This window comes from Aethalodelphis obliquidens, unplaced genomic scaffold, assembly GCF_003676395.1.
Source record: "Aethalodelphis obliquidens isolate GAN/ISIS:26980383/991018 unplaced genomic scaffold, ASM367639v1 scaffold1, whole genome shotgun sequence".
NCBI lineage: Eukaryota > Metazoa > Chordata > Mammalia > Artiodactyla > Delphinidae > Aethalodelphis > Aethalodelphis obliquidens.
The window spans coordinates 95,435,469-95,447,497 of NW_020837945.1; positions in this window are offsets into that span (position 1 = coordinate 95,435,469).

Genomic DNA, 12,029 nt, shown 5'->3' on the forward strand with positions numbered 1-12,029 from the left:
ACAGTCTACTGGACAGCCTCTGTTCCTCCAGGGAGACGCCCAGTAATCAACTGGATCTCCAAGATGAAAGCCCTCTGCAGGGAAATCTGCAGTGTTTGCTGATTTCCACAGGTGCAAATACCCACACCATGGCAGCTTTTAAGCTACCCTCAGGATATCATTGAACAGAGTTGGGTGGAGATGTACACAATCTGCTCTCAACAGCCAGTGAGGAGCTGACTCAGCCAACTTGCTGCACCTCTCTAAAGCCACGAAGAACATCCTTCCAGAGAGGCAGATGGCCATGGCACATGGCTAGATGCACACCTCTCAGCTGGAATTCCTGTTTGGTGATTGTCTGCTGCCCTGAGAACTGGCTCAACTGTAGGAAAAGACCAACACTCTGTGCCACATTCAGTGGCAAGTCTACAGTCAGTTCAATATAAAATTAAAGGAAACAAGATGAGAACAAGGTCACCTTGCAGGTGGCCACACCAAGGGCTAGCCCAGCTTGGATTAGACAGACTGTCTTCCTAAGTTCCTGCAGTTACACATTCCCTGGTCTTTTTCTGGCATTTGGTAATCACTTCCCCAGCACGTGGGAAAGGTCATTTTCCTGTCCCTAGCCCTGATTTTCTAAGCAGCAGAAATACTAGAGTTTGAATTCTGTTGAGTGATTACAGGCTGGTTGCTTACATCATCCTGATTCTTACTTTTCCATATTTGAAAAAATAGAGATGTGATATTTTCCTAGAAGGTTATCAGAAATATTATAAGTGATGTTTTAAAACACCTAGGATGGTGTGTGGCCTGTAGTCGGCATACAATAAACGATAGACATGTGGTCACTCCTTTGTTGGTGGCAGGGATGCAGCCCAAGGAGATGGAGTGGGGAGCGGAGCTCAGCCGGTGCAGTTCCTTTTGATTCCCTTCCCATTTCCTCACTTCGTGATGTTTACGTCAGTTTTATCCACTTTGCTGTACTGCACACTTGTCCTCCTTCCAACTCCACCTTCTTCTGGCCTCCCTCTCAGAAGTCATTACTCTTAAGGAGCAACAGGAAATATAAACAGAAGTGGGGAGGCAGAGGAAAAATGTCCTTATCATGCCTATATTGGTAGTAGTTTTCATGTTTTAAAATATGCATTTTAAGTGCATGCATAATATTCCATTTAAGTAGACACACCATACTTTGTCATAATTTCCTTAACTAGATCCTCAATCAGGTTGTTTTCAACATTTCACTCTTACAAAAAATACTTCATTGAACATCTATGGGCAAAAATGCTTACCTACATTCAGATCATATCTTTAACAGATTATATCTGCTAAATGTTACAATGTTTTTAAATATAGCAAGCAGGAAATGCAGGCCTGAAGAAACACCTCTGAAGCCATTCCGAGCCTTACCTGAGGAAAGCTACACAGTTTTCTTCACAGTCAACCCTCAGCGATCATCTAGAGTCACTCTCCCCTCCCCCAATACTTCTCCCATTATTTTTGTATATAACTTCCAAAAACAATCCAGTAGATCCAGAACCAAAAGTTACCTCAGTGTCTTTGTAAATCTGTTTCTTCGGTTAGGTTCCCCAAGAAACACCATGAAACAAAGATCCAAGGGCAAGTAGTTTATATGGAAGTGAAGGGGTGGAAAGGTGAGATAAGAAAGCCAATAAAGAATGCCGATCGAGCCAGTTACCACCGTGGGTAACTGGAACTTGGGCCCCGGAGACAACCATTTGGAAGCAGTGTAAACATGCCTCTGAGATATCCCACCCTAGGCACGGGGGATCCAGGGTATTTATTCACCAACTCTTGTTAGTCCCTAACTGAAAGCCCCTGCTGGAAGGCGATAATACCCTGGCACTCCCTGTGGCACAGGTAAGCAACATGGCTTTTGCAGGCAGGGAGAGCCCTCAGCAGAGGAATAGAAGTGTTGGCAGTTGGAAGTCCGCTGCCACGCACTGAAGTTGTGGGGTGAGGGCGTATGGGTGAGATGCCAACAGTGTCTGCTAGAATCTACCCCTCGGGAACACTGCAGCTGTACTCCTGGAATACGGCTGTTGCTTTAAGTTGTGATGTGCATAAAAGAGGACATTCATGGTCTAAAATCCATGTTTTCCATCCTATTATATACCTATTGAATATTGGATAAGCTATGTAAATAGACCATACACAGCAGGAGAAAGCAGGTAGGGCTTCACAGCTAGGAAGATGAGAATCATTAGTTCAACAAGCATTTATAGAGGGTCTTTTAGTCTGCCAGTCTCGATGAGAAGCACTAAAATACAAAGGTGCATTCGACATAATCCCTGCCTGTAAGGAGCTTACTCTGGTGTACGAGCAGAAGGTGGGATCGGAGAGCAGAGGAGACCTGTGGCCTGCTATCCAGGCAGGTAACCTGGGAGGAAGCAATACCCGAGAAGAAATTCCTAAACTTGGTATGTCTAGGCAGACAGGACCTCAGAGAGCCTCACACAGTTCCCTAGCCCCAGAAGTGGAGAATGGTCCCATGCGATCCCCAGAGAGCCTGCAGGATGAGTATCATGTGCCCAAGAGGGGTATGAAAGCAGCAGAGAAAATTCTTAGGCATGAAAGGTGTTTGTGATGAGACTGAGGGATGCTGGACATGACCTGAGGGCAGGGTGCCTGGCTTTACTGTGTCCCCGTGCCAGCAGGTGACAACTAAGAACCAGATGCCTCCCCTCCCACCCCAAAGTCCTCCCAGAGCTTGGGGGGAACCAAAGAAGTCAGGAGACAGGGAACCTGGATTGACTAGGAATTCTCTGTCTGGCAGAATGGTATCTGGTCCTACAAATTCTATTGAGTTTCAGACAAATGAAGCAGGGACATTTCTTCTGTACTCAAATTTGTGGATCAAAAGCTGTACCCATTGCTCAATGATCCCCCTAATATCGTGTTGTTCTCTTCGACAAGTCTCCCAGAGCAGTGCGGTAAGGAGGGCATAGTTCTTGGAGTCAGACAGACTTTGGTTCAAGGTCTAACTCTCCTGATTCCAGTCCCTGGATGTGTGCTTACGGGCAAATTAACAGCCTTTATACCCCTTTGAGAGTCAGTTGTCTCACCTGCAAAATGGTGGTTTCTGTGAGGATTAGTAAGACAAGATACAGGATCATCTACTGGGGAGGCTTAGCAGAGCAGCCTTCCAGAGAGGAACTGTCTGGGATGCTGTCATCCCTGGCTTCTCGGGCTGCAAGGTGATGTCACCACGGCTCATGGACAGAGGGGAAGAAACTCTGATGGATGGGCCAGAATGGCTCCTCCCAAGCTTGTGACATTATGAAAACCTCCTAGACTTCATGGAGACGGCCCAGATGCTCGAGCTGGGAGGGGAGTTTGGAAAGAGCTCTGCTAGAGGAAACAGATGGCACCAAAAATCTTCTCAGAGGAGCCACTGCGTCATGCTCTCCTTTGATTCTGCAGATGCAATTATGCCAGCTCCCAAGGATGAGGGAATTTGCCATAGATCAGCAAGCTTTTCCAAAGAATAAAATGTCTACATATATATGTAAATGTTTTATCCTTTGGAAATTTATTCTTTGTGTATATATCACCAGTTCTAAGGGGATGAATGAGTATTACAAATTCTGATTTTTCATTATGAGAAATACTAAATAGAATGTATTATTTTTGTATACGTGCTTATGTGCCTAGAGACTTAGGGTTTTACATAACGTGCCATTTTTTTTCCTTTTCAGATACATCCAGATGTTTTTAGTCTATGCAAAGCAATGCATAGTAATGATGGATATGTACTGCATTTTTCAATTGATTTGCAAGATGTAGTTATATAAAAGAGTTTTAAAAACATAATTCTTTCAAAATTTGTTCATTTTTTTAAACCACACCTGGAAAATTATTTTTCTATTATTTTGCTCTTTGGAGTTAAAATACTCAAACACCAGAAACATTGTTAATCTGGGACAAATCAAGTCTCAGAAATTTTGGAAGAAATCACCTTCTGCAATGTCTGGCATACAGTTAGTGCGCAACAAAAGTCATCTTCCTCCCTCTCCCCTCACTGCCATGGGTCGTCTGGGAAAGAACCCTACCTCCGTACTGTTCTTGTATATTAGCCTTCCCATTTCCATTCCTAGTCTGCCTCCAAAACATGAAATATCTTCAGATATTTGATACTGACTATTGCAGTTATTACTGCTGTAAGTTTCTGCTTACACCGCCCCAGGTGCTGGGAATGCAGAGAAGACTCAATCCCTGCCCCAAGAAGCTGACAGTCTAGAGAGGGCGAAAAGCACACAAACCTTGGACACACTGTCAGTCTGACACTCACCTGTCTAGATTTAATGCCACAGTTTCCTGATACATTATACAATGATCTTCTCACCTGGCTGGCTCCCCATATGCTTTCTTCTTCCTCAGGCCACCTGATTCCATGAATGGGATCAGCCCTTATAAATGAGGCCTGTCTGCAGAAGACAAATAGCTCCATGGTTAGGTTTACTAGATTCCTGGAACAGGCTTTCTAAATGAAGGAGAATCTTCCCTTGACTTGAACAGGGAGATAGTTTTTAAAAGCAGTGACTCTAAATTGGAAAAAAAAAGAAAAAGAAAAAAGCAAAAGAAAGCAATGACTCCATATGTAGCAAAGATACCTGCCTAATCAAAATTTAGATTAAAACTTTATTTTCCTCACCCTCTTTCATTTTCACCCGTCGAAGCTTTCATTTAACAAACATGTACAGAGTGCCTGTCTTGGACCAGGCACTGTACAGGCACTGGGTTAAGATGAGCTTAATATGGTACCTGCCCTCTCAGAGGTCATGGCCAAGTGGGGAAGAAAGGCAAGCCGCAGACAAGTAGAGGGGAGTGCGGTGAGGGCTATGGCAGAGTCAGGCACAGGGAAGTTCTAGAATTCAGAGGAGAAGCACCTCAATCAGTTTGGAAAAATTTGCTCACTCACAGTCTGCCCCTGGCCAATTAATCTCCATTACTGTAAGAGCAGTACACAGAGATCCTGGCACAGAGAATAAGAAGTTCTTTTTCCTGATTCTAGTTTGGCTCCTGAGTGAGGTGCAAGTGGTGTGTCTTAATAGTTGCATTCTTCCTGCTAAAGCTGTAAAACCTGGTTGAGATACTGATTTCAATCTGGGAGTCTCCTGGACCCTGTATTCTGTGTCCCTGAGGACATCTAAGGAAGTGGCAGCAGCAGGACTGCCAATGGCATCGTCAAATCTCCCCCCAATGGAGTCTGGATTTGAAACTGTTTGTCCACATTAAATGGAAGCTCATCCCCTTGGGTTTCCAGACTTGGCCCATTGGTATCCTCCTAACCGTTGGTACTCATCGCTACCTCCTTGTGGGTCACCACCCCCAAGCTGGATTCGATCAGTAGAAAGCCTTCGTTTCCTCTAATTCTCCCTTTCAGAGGTGTATCCACTGAGTCTGTTTATTCTCATAATGGGATGATGAGCTGAGGGCCTGAAGAGATGTTCTCAGCTGATTCCAACTCAGAGAACTAAGAGATGTGGCATGTTCACTCTTCTGGGTTCCACCATTGCCCTGTCCAAAGGAGGAAGCCGACTCTTGTGGTGCTGGAGACAGAAATAGGCTTGGGAGAAAAGATCCAGGAGACGTCCTGTAACCTGTGGCAGAATGGGAATGTGAGAGGAGAGAGGGACCAGCAGCTGAGATCAGGCCTGGTGGGGCAGATGTAGAAGCCAGAAGGAAGCAGCCAGGCAGAACTCAGCACTCAGAGGAACTACAGAGGATGGTGAGATTTAAAGTGCTTTAAAAACAAAACAAAACAAAAAACTCATAAAGTTCTTAAAATAAAATTTAAAAATAAATAGAAATCAAGCTTAAAGTATTTCATGCTTTGAAACTGACAGCTGTTTATAATTTTTTTGGTAAGAGGGAAAACTCATTTACAAATCATGGGAGTTGCTGGAAGCATCACCTCAGGCTCTAAGGCGGAGTTGTTTATGAATTTAGGGGAGGAGTGAGATTTTCCCAGAAAACAATTTTTTTTTTTCTGATTGAAAAATGTTTTTACACGGCTGTGTGACTGTAGTGTGACCACAGTGTTACTTTTTCTGGTTTTGCTCTGTGGAAGGAAAAGAGAGGCCCCCCTCCAAGGAGGAGAAGAGGAGGGATGCTGTGTTTTGAGCATTCTACTCACAGTTCTTTGTCAGTTTAATGAATGGCAGCTCGACCCAGACAGACAGCAAATATGGATTGCTCTAAGAACAATCATGTTACTCCATTGCAGAGCTAGGCTTCAAACAAGCTGAGAAACTTCAATGGCAAATCAAATAGGGGATAGAAAAATGCCAGGGTTTTGTCTACAGAAAGATATAGGAAATTTTAGCAACCATAATCAATGAGGCTTACTAACAAGATGCTACAAATATACACAGGTGTTTATTTTTGAAAATCTTGCTCTGTAAGAATAGCATGTTTAAATATACTGGTCTTTAATGTACTTATATATATTTTTTAATAATATTATATTTTATAAGATTATGGCTGGATAGAAAAAGCGGGGTTTCTTTCTCAGTTCACTTGCCTGCCGTGTAGACTTCTGACTAAAACTAAGATACCTCAAGTGTCCTTAAATCAGGATATCCACATTTCAGGAACACTTTGAAGTGAGTTGGGATTAGCAGACTCTCAAGTGATGAATTTGCAACCTAAATACAAAATGACAAAAAGTATTCAATAAATGCTTATCTGAATAATAATATGTCAACCTCAGAGTGACCAAAACGTCTTAAAGATTGAACTTAAAGCTCTGAAGGAAAACCACTCCCTTTGAAGGCAGTTGACATGAACAAAGGTCTCTGCAAAAATGATTTTGGAAGTCAAGTGGGGGCTTACTGTGGGTTTTATTGTCAGAGTTAGAATCAGAGCCAACGCAGCCTCTGAAAAAAATATAATCCCCCAACACTGAGGGTGATGCTGTGATATTTTTGGTGGTTCTGAGATATGAGCAGATGGTCAAAACCATAAGTTGGATTCACCTTTTGGAATACCATATCTTGAAGGGGTTAGATGACAAGAAAGCCATATACTCCTGTCTTCTCTCATAGATACTTGCTTTAAGAATCCAGCCGCCATGCTGTGAGGGAGCCCAAACAAGCCCAGCCACAGAGACCACACTGGGAGCTCAGTTGGCTCCGGCCAAATGAGCCCAGCTGAGGCCCACGGCATCGACTGCCAGACGTGTTGAGTGGAGACACTTCAGCTGATGATCCCAGCACCTAACCATCCAAGACATGTGGGGCAGAAACCAGTTGCCCCTGTCGTGCACTGTCTGAATTAATTGACTCTCACAGAATCTATGAGCATGATAAAATAGCTGTTCTATCCTACTAAGATTTTCTTTTTTGGGGGGGGGAGGGAGTGGGAGGTGGGAGTAATTATACAGCAAGTAATAACTACAATAGTCAGTATCAAGTCCTGCAGGCCAGAGACCCTTGGTTACAATATCCAGAGACTAAATCTCTAGTCTTCATCCAAGATAAAGGAGAGGCACATACCAGTCATTTGGGTTTCAGGACAGGAACTCAGGATCCAACTGCTTCTTTAATGCACTTTTCGTCCATCTTGTTGTCTTTGATCACACACATACCCCACTTCTAGAGGTCTCAGTGCCACCAAATCCTGAGCCCTTTGAGGGGTCTGCTAGGTTTCTTTTTCCTTCACCTTTTCCTTCTGCCAAGCTCAGGATTCCACTTTCTCTGGTCTGCTAAGGTCAACTGTCACTCGTTCCTTTAATTTCTCAGCTTCCAAAATTTGGTTTTTATAGTCTTCTTTTCCTTGAGAGTTTATGCTTTAAAAAATCATCTTACTGATGTTTCAGTGGGAATTTTGGGGGAAAAAATGGAATTAAATACATAGGTTCAATTTGGTATCTCTAATTGGAATTTTACTAGATTTTTTATATCTTTTCTGGATATATTGACTTATCTCCTTTTATTTATTTAATTAAAATAAATTACTGAAGGATACTGGATACAAAAAAGACTTGCGCTTTATTGGAAAAGGGCAAGACAACAAGAACAACAAAAACCTTTCCACTCACTATCTTTTTTCAAATATTTCAGTTCTCTTTTATCCAAAAGAATGTGAATGTGAAGTCTCCCCCTTTCTCCAGTTCTAATCCTCACCATTAAAGAGCTTTTGTGCTTGGTCTGTGTTGCATATTCATAAGAAGTTATAAAAACACAGGCTCATCCCTGAAGGAGAAGACAACCTAAAAATAGAAAACAATATAGTGAAAACACAAAGACTGTCAAAGAGTATGTCATTCTTGTAAATAAGCAGATTGGGGCTTCCCTGGTGGCGCAGTGGTTGAGAGTCCGCCTGCCAATGCAGGGGACATGGGTTCGTGCCCGGTCCGGGAAGATCCCACATGCCGTGGAGCGGCTGGGCCCGTGAGCCATGGCCGCTGAGCCTGCGCGTCCGGAGCCTGTGCTCCGCAACGGGAGAGGCCACAGCAGCGGGAGGCCCGCGTACAGCAAAAAAAAAAAAAAAAAAAAAAGTAAGGCATAAAAGCATTTCTGATAATTATATGCATCTGTGAGGGTATATTTATGCAAATACTTTCATGTATTTTAGAGTATTTATTTAATCAAAAGTCTAAATGATTCAAGGAGTATAAGAATAGTTGAAAAAAGGAAAGACCATGAAGACAAAGAAGACAGAAGAAGGAGGTGTGTCAGAAATGAAAAGGAGTGAAATTCCCGAAGACTAGTGAAATAGAAGCACCTGTTGAGATAGCCAACAACCTATAATCAAGGTACAAGAATGTGACAGGAAATGTGTAGGCTTTCTGTAAACTTCAACATTGATCTCATACCACACACGCCTTTCGTTCCATCTGACACAAGTGTACTTCCCAGAGGCAGATAAGACAGTTCTTTATATACTTCTATAGTGACTATTAACAAAACAAATGGGCAGATTTTGTTAACAGAATGCTTATATCTCTGTTTTTATCCACAGTTTTACACTGACCTCTCAATAATTCTACCACTGAACCCATTAAGTACAGTATTGCCTACTACAGACTGAGATTTTATATTAAAACTGAGACTGTACATTAGAATAAAACTGTTTCCTCTACCCTCATGACACTTCTAACATTCACTGTGTGGGTTTTTCTGCAACGCTCCAATTCTCAGCAAAGTCGGAGTCCTGCATTTAACTCACTTCCGACACTAACTACCTGAAGTTAGCCCAGACCCTACAAGGTAAGGGCTCAATCCCACGAGAGTGCGTCTCCACTTCAGATGCCACTGCGAGTGCCGGTTGTCACCTGTACTTCTGAGCGACCAGCTGTAAATTGGGGATTCCCATGACCCCCGCCTCTCAGGTTCAATAATCGGCTAGAACAGCTCACAGAACCCAGGGAAAATTTACCTACTACTACCGATTTATTAAAGGATGAAAACAAACAGCCAGATGAAGAGATACACAGGGCAAGGTCTGGAAGAGCCCCGAGCACTGGACCTTCTGTTACAGAAGGAGTGGAGTGCGAGGCACATCTTCCTCCCAGTGCGTGGACTTGTTCTTGCTCATCAGCCCAGAAGCTCTCCAACCTTCGTTGTTCAGGGTGTTTATGCAGGCTTTATTTTAAGTAGGCATGCTTGATTAAATCATTGGCCATTAGTGATTAACTCAGCTTGCAGCCTTTCCCTGCTCCAGAGGTTACAGAGTGGGGCAGAAAGTTCCAACCCTCTAATCACACTGTTGGTATTCCCTGGGGGCTTTCCAACAAACACGTCATTAACATTAATTCAGGTGTGGTTGAAAGGGTCTTACCGTGAATAACAAAAGACGTTTCCTTTCACTTTTATTGACCTGGAGCTATTTCAGAACTGGGAACAAAAACCAAATCTTTTACCAAAAGATGCTCTTATTACTCTTTCTTTTTTTTTTTTTAAGAGTCTGTGGGTTTTTTTCTATTTTATTTAATTAATTAATTTATTTATTTATTATTTTGGGGTGCGTTGGGTCTTCGTTGCTGGGCACAGGTTGAGGCAAACGGGGGGCTATTCTTTGTTGTGGTGCACTGGCGTGCGGGCTTCATTAGTTGCGGCACGCAGGCTCAGTAGTGGTGGCGCACGGGCTTACTTGCTCCGTGGCATGTGGGATCTTCCCAGACCAGGGATCAAACCCGTGTCCCCTGCATTGGCAGGCGGGTTCTTAACCACTATGCCACTGAGGAAGCCCCTCCTATTACTCTTACCCCTTAGGAACTTATAAGGATTTTAGAAACTCTGGCCAAGAGTCCAGGATGAACACCAAAATATATATTTCTTATTCTATCATAATATTATATACATTATGTTCAAATGAAACATATAAGTAAATTAAAATTCAATAATATTTTATGATTATGCTTATACATCTTTAAGTTCACGTTTGTTACTCCAAAATAAACGTTAGGATCATCAGGCAAAACATGACAGTTCTCCCTTATTTCTCACCCAACTCCCATTCCCTCTTCAGAAGCAACCACTGTACTTTAATTTGCTGTATAGTTAGGTATATGCCCTTCCAGGCTTTTACTGTGCATGTACATGCATGAGTGTACAGACCCTTGTAACAGGCAGAATAAAGGCCTTCCCAAAGACGTTTACAATCTAATCCCTGGCATCTGTGGCTATGTTATGTAGCAAAGGGAAACTAAGGTTGCTCCTCAGCTGACTTTAAAAGAGAGATTATTCTAGATTATCTGGGTGGAGCCAGTGTAATCACGAGGGCCTTTAAATGTGGAAGAGGGAGGCAGAAGGGATCCGAGTAATGAAATATGAGAAAAGCACAACAGGTCATTGCTGGCTTTGAGAACGGAAGGAGGTCAGGAGCCGGGAATGCAGACAGCCTCTAGAAGCTGGAAATGCTAAGAAAACAAATTCTCCCCTAGTGTCTTCAGAAAGGAACACAACACCTGACATCCTGACATCTTCACTGTAGCCCAGTGAGACTTATTTAGGAATCTGGCCTCCAGAGCTGTAAGATAATAAATTTGTGGTGTTTGAAGCCACTAAATGTGTGCTAATTTACAGCAGAAAAAGGAAATTAATATATGGACTTCAGGAATGCCTCAGTAAACGGCCCACCCAGTTCACTCAACAGAGAAGTTCAGTGTCAAGAAGCCCTAGGCACACAGTCAGTTTCCAATCAGCTCTTCCATCTATTCATAATCGTGAGCAGATAGACAAGGATCCCCAGACACCTGATGAAACCCTCATAATGAAAGATAAGAGAATAAAACAACTTTTTTTTTTTTTTTAAACTCTTCATGTAGCCCAGTCTGTTAATCTTCTCCACAGGGCTTCTGGCATTTTGTGAACTGATAAGCAAAATTTGTCCTTCTTTCCCACCAAGATGCTGAAATTAGTTTCTCATATTTTCTTCCAATTCTTATGATGCTTTAGTTTATACGTTTTAGCTCTTAGATTCTCCCCTTTCCATCTACAGTGAGCCTGGGCTGATGACCTCAGTCTTCTAAGGCACTTATAGATTAGCAATGCCACTATATCATGGTCACTCCCTCTCTGAATAGTTCTAGCCCTCAAGGTTTTGGAAGAACAAGTGGATTAATAATTATGAAAGTAATCTGTAAAAATAAATTTTAAAAAATATTTTGAAAACACTACTCAAATATAAAATTTTAGGGTGATGACAATGATGATTATCAATATTTCCCACAGCTCTTTGCCAGTCATTTGTAGGAACTTCTTCCCATCTAGAGGTGGGATCATCTCTGTATGCCTGACTTCCCTTTTGGTCCCTCCTCATCTGTGAAGTCCCCAGAATCCCAGTAAGGAATTCTGCATTGCCTGGGAAGGCTAACTTTGCATCAGCAGAAACTGGCCTGGGCAGCACAGAAATCTTGGAACTCTAGTCACGACTCCAGTGTCACCATCGGTAACAATTCTGATGATGGTGGAGGCTGCTCCACACAGACAGCAAGCAGATCACCCTCGGGCTCCGCCCTGCCGGGGTTTATTTACAAGGCCAGTATTCCAAACAGAAGCTCCATTCACTTCATCTCCCTT